This window comes from Embiotoca jacksoni, unplaced genomic scaffold, assembly GCF_022577435.1.
Source record: "Embiotoca jacksoni isolate LCO1_2020_lvr unplaced genomic scaffold, fEmbJac1.0.p SCAF_25, whole genome shotgun sequence".
NCBI lineage: Eukaryota > Metazoa > Chordata > Actinopteri > Embiotocidae > Embiotoca > Embiotoca jacksoni.
Window position 1 is genome coordinate 1,834,667 of NW_027185376.1, and position 11,197 is coordinate 1,845,863.

An 11,197-nucleotide genomic window follows, 5' to 3' on the forward strand; every position below is an offset into this window, starting at 1 on the left:
TGGCTTTAACCAAACGGCTCCTTTACTGCATCAAGAATCCATCTTAAACAAAACTTCAACTGTTCCTTCTTTGTTACATTGACAAGTCACCTGAGCTGCAGTGTCTCTTTCCTATTGTATGTGTGAGTCTTGACCAACTGCTCTCCTAAGCAGAGTAATTGAATAGAAGCAGGGACAAAACAGCCTGGATTTCCTTGTCACATGGGCAGAGCCCTGGAAGGGGCAGTATTCTCTGATTATTTTCAATGAGCCTGCAGTGCTTTGTATTATTCATGCGGCAGAGCGCATGCACATGACCCAGCGACTCATTTGGCCGTTGTTCCCATGCAGCCAGTGGTCTCTAAGGGTTTAATTAAACGGTGACGGGGCAGTGGCCCATCTCCCTTAGATTTTACAGCCCTCCTCTTCCTAAAGTCATCCCAAAAACTGTGAAATCCTCCTATTGACTTCCACTCCGAGGACATCCACCTCCTGAGGAGCCGAGGCAGAGCGACAGCTCGCTGTCAAGCTCCCTGTCAGCCACCGTCTGCCTCCTTTTAAAAGAAAGTGCTCACACATGAAGTGGAGCGCCCACCACCACGTGGAGAGAAATTAGGTTAAATGTAAGTATCTTGTGAAATGAGTGTTAAAAAGACAAACAAATCCCCGTGTGAGAGGTATCGACGGATATCTGGTTAGGAAATTGAAATAGCATCTGCACAAAGTGGTAGCATGACACAAGAAAGAATGCTCAAAGTTAGGGACTGTGTGTAAATTATTAGGGAGGGGGGAGGTTCAGAAATGGGAAGGCCATATGTCGAGAGGGGGAGGCTCTCGAGTAATTTTATCATTTGGATGTTATATCTCCAGAGAGCATGTCGTCTGCCTCTTACAGTAAAAAGAGTAGAAAGAACAGTATACAGTCTTAATTATATTTAGTCTTAATTTCATTTCTCTTGTGTGATTTGGCTTCTTCTTATTCCTCTGACTAATTAAGGTTTAAATTGGACTACACCATCTTAAAATCTTTCAGAATTTATAGTCATCGTTGGAATGAGGATTTCTTCAGACCATTACTGTTATATTAGTTTCAGATATTGTGAAGAAGGTGTTGCAACTTTCCTCTTCAAGCACATTGGACAATCATAAGAGAAGCGTGGATGGATGGATGGATGGAAGGAAGGATGGATGAAAACGGCCCTATATGGATTAGAAAAGGAGAAGTCATTTTAAGTATAACTACACAAAAATGAAGTAATCAAACCAGCGTCTAAGAACATCTTAGGCACACAAAAAAACCACAACAATGCACCAAATAAGAAAAGTAGTCTATGGTGAGGAAAAAGTCTATGATTATCGCTAGAACTTTGTCATTTGTGGTTTCACAAAGTGCATCGTCATGTTTTATTCATGTCATGCAAAAACAAACAAAGAGGAGAGTATTGTTCAGACAGATAGGCGCGGCTGACCTCTTTATTGTTATAATAATACAGAAATGTTGCAATCGCTCAAACAGGAGGTCACGTCTGCAACATGTGCTCAGTGCTGTTGAAATTAATAAATGTAATTGGGTTTATAACTGCTCCTGATTGGATTAAACCAACAAGAAACAGATATTTTATTTCTACCAGCAGCATCTAATTGGTTTGTTGCCAAAACTGCTCATAAATCCCTTGTATAGCAAACAAGCTTTAAACAGTCGTCACCGCAGAGAGAATTTGTTACTCACCCGCTAGTCAGAGGGCTTTTGTTGCCCCTCAAGGATTTAAGACTTCCAGTGAATAATAAAACATGTCAAAGAAGCCTGATGCACAAGGATTGTTTCTAAACAATTTTACAGAATATTGTGGCCACCTCACGGCATTGAAAGGAGATAAAACAGAACATACGAAGTGAAACAAAAAGCCACCTGCATGTGCTTTATTTTAGAACAGCTGTCAGACAGGGATTTAGGTGGAGCTAAATTGGAGTGAGATATTTTTTCTCGGGGTGCTTTCAGAAGATTAGGAGAGAGGAAACATCATCACAAGTGTCCTTCCAGTAAACTGGCAAAGGGAGCGGAGAGATTCACACCTCCACCTACAATAACGGCTTTTTACACAATGGTATAGCGTTAAGCAGTTTCTCTAAATGTCACATGAAAAACTGTGAAACATAATTTATCATAAATCTGGAGACATTTGGGTGATTTTTGTTTTTTTTTAGTACATTGGCAAGTAGCTTGCTCTTGACAATCATCCAAATGAAACATAATAAATCTCCAAATTCATCAGTGATGGATTCTTTGTGCCTTGTTTGTGTATTTGCTAGTGCTGCTTACTATTGCATTAGTGGTATTAATGCTGCTTGTTTTGGGAACGGATGGGAAGAATTTATGCAAGTGTGATCAAAAGCCTAAAGTTTTATATTTGTGTACAAGTTGGATCGTAACAACAAATCCAGCGTGGTTAAGGCCGTTTTTATGACCGCTCCGCACAAATGACAGCCTGAAGGAACTCGGACTGTGACAGTCGAGTCAGTAAAGTTTTCCCCAGACTCGAGAGGCTGTTTTCTGACAGGGACAGAAAGCTGTCTGGACAGACTGAGTGTCACTTAATCCTGAGATAGAGGAGCTCAGTGTGGAAAAGGAAGTACATTATGTACTGTTGGTGGGTCAAAGCTCAGAGGAGACACAGAAAAATCGTATTGTATGTCGTCCAAAATATTTTTAAAAAAAGTCCTTGTGTAGTATGTCGTACAAAATATGAAAAAAGTCATCGTATAGTATGTCCTCAAAAATATGTCAAAAATGTCGTCACCCAAAATATATTAAAAAAAAAGTCCTTATATAATATGTTGTCCAAGTTATGAATAAAAGGCATCGTATAGTAGGTCCTCAAAAATATGTCAAAAAAAATCATAGTATAGTATGTCGTCCAAAATGTGAAAAAAATATAGAATAGTATTTCGTCCAAAATATGAAAAATGAGTGATGCTATAGCATATCTTCCAGAATGTGAAAAAAGTCATACTATAGCATGTCGTCCAAAATGTGGAAAAAAGAATAATACTATAGCATGTCGTCAAAAATAACACGAAAAAGTAATACCATAGCATGTCGTCCGAAATATGATTAAAAAAAAAAAAAAAAAAGTCACATATTTCAATCTGGACCAAAGTGTTAAAGCCATGCTGTTAGTATAGCTAAAAACTTTTATTTTCCTTTCACTGCATCCTCTTCTTTGTTTAAAGGTGGGTTTTTATATTATTTGTGTTTTTTCTTCAATACATCCTGGGTGTATCTACTTTTCTGTTTCCCCAGAGACTCCATGATAGCATGTTTCGCGATGACGTTCTTCGGTCTTTTCCTCTTGTGTACCCCTCCCCCCAACCGTCTTTACCTCCTCTTCTTCTTTACCTCCACCAAAAGAAGTGTAGCGGCTTAAAATGAAATCCCACAGCTGAAAGTCACGAGAGAAGGCATTCAAAAGGAAATACAGTCAAAACTCCTACCTGAAACGCAGCGGCTGTTGCTTTTGCTTTCATGCCAGCAAAGAGAAGAAGCCACTTTCTTCAAAATGTTGGATAATATTTTCTATCAAAATGATCTGGTATGCATTTTGAAAAGGGGGCGATCTACAAGTGAAACAACAGGTCTGCTGATTGGAGCCGAGTCCTGAATCCAAAAAGGTTAAGGTTCAAACTGTGTGACAAAAGTATCGAGGAATAATCTACAGTCTACTTTAATGACAAAAATAGCCTTCTCCCACTGTGTGCAATCAGCGCATGCTTGTAGGAGAACATACGTGGAGTGAGATGTATAAATCCCTTTTAGGTGCCTCTGAAACAAGCAGAAAATCTACACACCACCCAGTATGTGGAGGCTCTTGTTGCCGTTACTATGCTGTTTAAACTTTTTCAGGAAGTATTTATGGTTTTTGGCTCCGACAGTCGCTCAAGTAGTAAAACTGGGAAGATACCGAACATCAAACAGGATAGACACAGACAGGCTTTTATATACAATTTGTACCTTCAGGGAGTGTTCAGTTTGACAGACAAAAGCTAGATGTAATGGAGTTATTTACATTCATATCAGTATCTCGAGGGAGAAAAATCTAACTCTAGAAAAGTGTATGAAGTTATTGTTCAGAGGCATTCATCCCAGAGTTTGTGTAACTCTTCAGTCATCCCTGCCAACATGTAAAACTCAATACTGTATGGATGTTTTGAACATTTTGTAGTTTCCTTCGTGCATCTGCGGAAAGAGCAAGATTACTCCAAAGTGGAGAGAAAGACATCTGTGTGATGTATTATCACACTGAATATTATCCGACCATTTGGACCAGCACAGAGCATGTCCCTTTGAAGTGGAGATCAGGCCTATCTGACATCAGATGATGGTCAAAGCGTTTTTTTTTTTTAATAATAATGTATGATTACAGTGAAAGAAGGTGAACAAACATCCCACACTTTTGGATCATTTACATGCGAGAGAAGTGCGCTCTAAATCAACACTGTCATCAATATGTTGCGTGTAGGCTGCTCAGGAGACATTTGCAATAAAGTACAAAAAAGCACAGCAAGTTTTTTTATGGCAAAAAGTGAAAAATGTCACAAGTTACATATAATTGTTTGAAAGGAAATAAAATGGATTTTCTCTGCAGGGCTCCATTGTTAAACTGCGAATGTCTCAATCAAATGCAATTAAAGCAAAGACATTAATGAAGCCAGTCACGTCTTCCTCAGAACCTGATTAGAGAATGAATATACACATGCGGTGTTACATTAGTACATGAGGCAGATAACATACAGCTAGTATGTGCATATGTTTGCATGGGGCTTGGACAAAATAAAGGAAACACCACAACAACATAAAAAAACCATCAAGATTTACATGGAAACCAGTCAACAAATTATTTTGCAATGGTGCCTTTTGCCGAGCTATTTTATTGTCCAAGTAATGACAATATTTGTCCTTTTTGTGCCACTATTGGCTTCTTTGAGTTGAACTCTGTATGTTTGCACACATACAGAACATTAACTCTGTACGTTTGCATATACGTGTCCCCACTCTGTCCCTCAGGCTTTCTGTTTAAATAATCTGCAACAGCTAATGCATTTTGACAGAAACATAAGGCTTCCTTAATAACATTTTTTTTTTTATCAGCATAATGTGAAAACGTTTTTAATGAATATATATTAAATGAGTCACCAAATGTTTACACAGAAAAGGAAATTTGCTTAACATTTACTGACACTTGTCTCAGTCATGGCAACTTTTTACGGTCATGTCAAGGCACTCAAAGTTCTTGGGTTAACGATGAGGTAAAATCACAGACCTGATTAAATATGGAAAAAGTCTACAGTGACTTGAAGCGCGAGACAAGATTACTGAACGGACGTTTAACCAAAACCACAAGCGCTCCCCAAACTTAGCGAGCGTGCTTTTGCTGATTAAACCTGAATCTACATGTTGACCTGATGTAGTTTAGCCCGGTAGGAGAACAGAGCGCTTCCTTAATTCAACAAAAACGTTTCACGCAGCAAAATCTGGGCTGAAATAATATTTCTAAACAACAAACTTTACAAAGTGAATAAATACTTCATGTAATTTGCAGGAGAGAGGGTTGTCACGTCCATATTTAGTTGCTTGTCGTGGTTATTGTATAGTTAAGTCAGTTTATAAAGTGATAATAAGTAAAGCGCCATCAGTACACGTACTCAAATACTTGAATATATTATAACTTATACATTTTTGTTATATTCTGATCACAATTAGATCTATTTTTGTATGTTTATAAATATATATATTTTTTGTATTTAGATGTATTTGTAGCTGTCATTAGTTTAAAAATATAGTTTAAAATAACATGTCAGTATAAATATCAAGTCAAATTATTGTGACATTAATAATAATATTTTTATTGCAATTGAATATTAGATTTACACGCACGCACGCACACACACACACACACACACACACACACACACACACACACACACACACAGAGATCTCACAGCTCTAAACACACCCCAGTCCGACCAGCTGCGTGAGGAAACGCATCATCACGCTTTCCGCATGCCCACCCTCTTCATTGGCTAAATTTTGATCAGGCATCAAAGTTCCTGATAGGCTGCCGCGGCGGCGGAGAATTGTCGCTGTTGCTAGGATCCTGTTGCTAGGACGGTTGCCATCTCAGAGGCTCAGCAGGAAACATGTAATGAATCATGGATGGTTGATTTTTCTCTAAGCACCCTAATCTGTGATGCAGATGAGCCCAAAGCTTGCCTCCCCCGACTCCACCCTCCTCCTCCTCCTCCCGAACGTACACCCATCCACCCCCTACCTCTGGATGGGTTCATTAAAAAAAAAAAAAAAAATCAAGTTTGGATTTGAAGGGCTGACATTTCAAATGGTCCTGAGGTTGCTATAGAGGGGGTTAGGAATACTGATGTCGATTCTCATGCAAAGAGGAGAGGTCAAAGGTTATTATCAGTTATTTGTTGAGGGAGAGCCAGAAGGGAGACCAGCGGCGACCCCTGGTGACCCCTGTGATTATTCTGAATGCTGTGACTTGGTAAGTTTGGACCGCCTTAAAGGGGAGACAGGTGCAAACAGCTGATAATTTACGCAGAATGCCACTTTAATTCTTTCCAGATGAACCAAATCATTTTAATTAGTTAGAAAATAAGACAAATGAAGCTAAACGCTAATACTGCACAGCTACAGACTTTAATATATTTGGCTGTCAACATTTGTCACACAGCTGTTATTTTTCTACATGTTACAGTATGTTTTGCTTTTGAAACTCGTGAAAAAAAAAAAAAAAAAAAAAGCCCCATTAAGATTTACAAAAGGTCAATCCATTGTGGTGCAAATGTGCCGCCGTGACTTAACAATCGCCGTGGACATTTTTAATATCATGCTATTATTCTGCGCGGAGGGTACACAGACCTGTGTTTAGCAGAGAACATGGGGAGGGCATTTTAACCCCCAACTGAACCGTAGTGTGCATGACTTATTTATTCCTCTCCCGTAAAAAGAGTGCAGCTGTTTCATATAAAGTGGCAGGCAGTTAAACTAGTCATACGAAACACTTCTCGTATAGACGCTGAGCATTATCCACAGAGGGTAAGACGGTGTAAAAACTGGTAATTACCGACAACAGATGACAAACAATATGGGCCTGCTGCTTTAATGGCACACAGCAGAAAGACTGAAACAGCAGCGACAGTGACTCCGCTGTATGTAAACATCTTGTGTTGTTCACCACTGTGGGTTTTCCTTCCACTGGAGCAATATTTTCTTTGATGTGATTATATGTTATATTTCAGGCTCGGCTCCTCGTCCCGCATCCTGCTGCTTTATCTCTAAACTTAAGTCCTCCGAGGGCTTTTGTCAAATTTCCGTCTGCCGTTTGTAGGCAACACTTCTGTTTATGTTCTTTTTGACTCTTAATCTCAATCGGGCTTCCTTTTTAAACACCGATTTAAAATACAAAACAACACCGCACTTCTCTATATCTTCCATCCCATGCCTTTTAATTAACCCCTTCACTTCATGCAAAAGTGCTTCCCTTGACAGTCTTGCTCTCTCGGCTCAGTTTTGCTCCCCTCTGCCCTCGTCTCTCATCCTGGCATGTCACTAAACGGATCCTTTAGAATCTAGTTGTATACTCGATGCTAATACCTTCTGACACATTTGTTCACCGTCTCTTTATCATTAATAATTATGCAAAGGAGGCGCGCTCTCAGCCGAGCAAAAGAAAGCAATCTTAGTATGCAAATGGTTAGGGTCCCTGCAGAGTGTGGCGATTAGATGTGTGTTGATAAACTCAGTTATGATGAGTGACAGTGAGCAGGATTGAAGTCGTGCTGGTCAGCGCCGCCGCAGACACTGATAAAAACACTGCGGCTAAAATGCCAGGGTATCCCTAGATGCATGATGGGACAGGGATGAAGCAGTGTAAAATGTCACTGTGGCGGCTGTACGCCCATTAATAACCACAGAGAAGGAAGCAAGAGGGGTAATGAGAGGAGATTTGCTTCCTGATTGCCTTTGCCTTTTCTGCTCAGAGAGATGTTGACTGTGACTTTTCACTTTTCATCTCGGAACCTTTCAACAAATCTCTTTAAATACCACCACTGGACCATGAATCCCATAAAGCACCCGTCCGACCCCGCTACACCTGAACTGGGTTACAACACCAATCCATGAACGTTTCACTGCATTTGTGTGTTCATAAAAGTTCTCAGTAACCTCAATAGTTTTCAAACCGGTGATTTCATGATTCGGATTACATCATTATAACATCATGCCTTTACTCGAAAGACTTTAGCTGGAAACATCTGAAGCACTGTTGTATCAAAAGCAATCCTTCAAATAAGAGGAAGTGACTGTGACCAGCTGTAGCATAACTTCCAACAAGAACATGTGTAGGGAGCCAAATTATGAAATACGTAGAGAAATGGCACGCACAACTGACAAATCTTGAACCACAACGGTTGTAGCGAGAATCAAAAGAGCAGAATACCGGCACAAATATTTGATAACGCTGATGATAGCTTTTGGCTGAACCGCATCTGTTTTATTTAGTGTGTAAATGCTCTGAACTTATGTGGTGCCATTTTCCTATAGCAGTCTGGAAAGAGTTTCAGGATGTTGGCCTTCTCTTCACCCTTTCTCACACACACACTCCAGTGACTAAACACCAATGGTGACAGAGCTGCCATGCATGGTGCTAATGTTATTACAGTGGAATGCTATAAAGTAATTTGCAGAATATTGTGCACAGCTATTCTCTACATAAGAACTATGACAAAGATGGGAATCACCACAGGCTCCACGATATGTGATTATCACGATACTTAAGTCATAATATGACATTATTATAATATTAAACAACCCGTGATATGGTGAGTATTGCTGTAACTTATTTTCATTTTCAAATTAGATCTCAAAAGAAAACTTTCTCAACATCTGTTTTATTTAATGAAGTTTTCAGTCTAATCATTTCACTTTATTCATTTTTATTGCAGCAAAATGCAACAGACTGACCAACGCTGTCATAAATCTTGCATAAACCTGACAAATTTATATTTATATTTATTTATATTGAAAAATATATATTCCTGGCGTCCATGTATTGATAATATATTTCCACACAGTATATGGCGACACTATACTGGATTCATTTTTTCCCCCCACCTCTAGCTTGTGTGGTGCAGCCTATTTTAATTTAGTACTGAGTAAATCACCATTAAGCTCTTGAGTTTTAACCTGGCAAACTTTGAACCTCTAAACAGTTGTTGAAGCCGCCTCATAAAGATAAATGATTTAACTCAGGAATCAAACCTGACATTCTTCTTTATCCGAGACTCTTTCACACAACAGTTTAAACCTTGTTTGATCTGTGTGAAAAGCACAACAAAAGTCACTTGGAGACGCAAATCAGATGCTCGAAAGTGTTTGATCAAAAGCGCTGTGATGTGGGCCTCGTAGTTTGTTCAAAGATAGAAAAAAAAAAGAAGCTTTTGCAGCCATTTATCCTGAAGCTACACACTATTGTGCAGCGTTAAGATGTGGTTAAAATCACATCTGTCTTTATCTGATTACTTTGTGTTCACTGCAGCCAAACATCATACTTGATCTGGCTTTTAACATTCAGATTTAAAAAACATGTGCATCAAGCAAAGTTTTTGTGACAGCATGGTGGGAGTCCACATTTTAAAGCACAAGCACGATTGTGAGTATGCGTAACAATTCATGCAAGATCAATTTTCTCAGGATCAGCGTTTTGACGAGCGAAGAAAGAAGAAGAGGAGAGACACTAGCCGGGAGTGCCAAGTTAAAAGCTTGTTTGTTTCTTAAGAAGATCAAAGGTATCGAGGCCTTGGACAGACATGAGAGGCACAGCCTCTGCAATCTGCTCTCCATTCATTCCCAACAACACCAGCAAAGAAGAACAAGGCTTTTCTCTTTGGGAAATCCTGGAAAGCATCCCGGACAGTTTTTCCAACAAGCGAACACTCTGGGATTTCCCAACCCCTCTCTACGGGGAAATTACATGTTTGTCAGCATGTTGGATGTTATCATTCAAAAGTTGAGTCATCTGCAGGTGGGTTTTTTTTCAGCGATCTAAAGCACCTCCTGGACTTGGATCCAAAAAACTGAACGTGACTTGAAAAGTTAAGCAGCTGTGCTTTTTTTTTTTTTTTTTTTTTTTTACTCACCAATTATTTTTTAAGCAGATCTGATTCAAGTTTGATCCCATAATTTACCTGGATGTGCTTTAATACGCAAAACGATTGTTTTTGTTGACTTGTTCACTGCATGATGACAGGATATTTCACCCATGAACCTCTTTCGGCAAATACTAATATCAGCATCTCAAACTAAGTCCAAAATATGACTGGACTGAAGCATCTAATGAAGTGGTTCTCAACATCTTTTGTGCGATGTACCCCCACTGCTCTGTGAGAAGGCTTCAAGGGCCCCTTTGTTGTCCCCCTTTGATAGATAGGAGGCTTCATTCCAAGTTTGCATTTGTACCACCACCACTTGAGGGGAGAGAGGGGGGGGGGGGGGGGGGGGGGGAGCATTAATTCATTACTTTCAAATATCTGCTTTGACTTCTCAGCTTCTGTGCTGATTTGATGCACTCTTATTCCTCAAAAATGAAGATGGGGCCTGCTGCATGCTTAGTTTTAAACCAGCTTATAGTTATTTTAACATGCAATATCTATTTTTGGCCACTTGGGGCAGCAATCAAACCAAAAAGCACATCAACCCCGTAAAATTTGCGCTGGTAACTTGAAGGAGGACCGCACACTGATTCACTCATTATAATCGTCTTCTTTATTCGGACAGCACGAGACCACTAAAAGAACCAATTAGATGTTAATAAAAGCTGTGAATGCAACATGTTGACATTCATTATTATTGCCTTTCATGTCACACCTGTTAGCAAAAAGTCGCCTATGTATAAACCTAGTAGAGGCAGAGCGACATTAGCATTAACTCGGAACGGGTTCCTGGCAAAGTCCAATTTTCTCGTTTCCCTTTTTGGCCAAATCCTGAAAAAACATCTGGCTCGTTAGGTGCTTAATTTGTTCACCAGTTAATTCCTACGTTTGTCTTCTGTTAGGTGCTAAACTTTGTCCACCTGCTAGTTGCTAACTTTGCCTGCGGTTGGGTGCTTGGTAGGTTTTGTGTACAGTTGAATTTAAGAGCATTTTC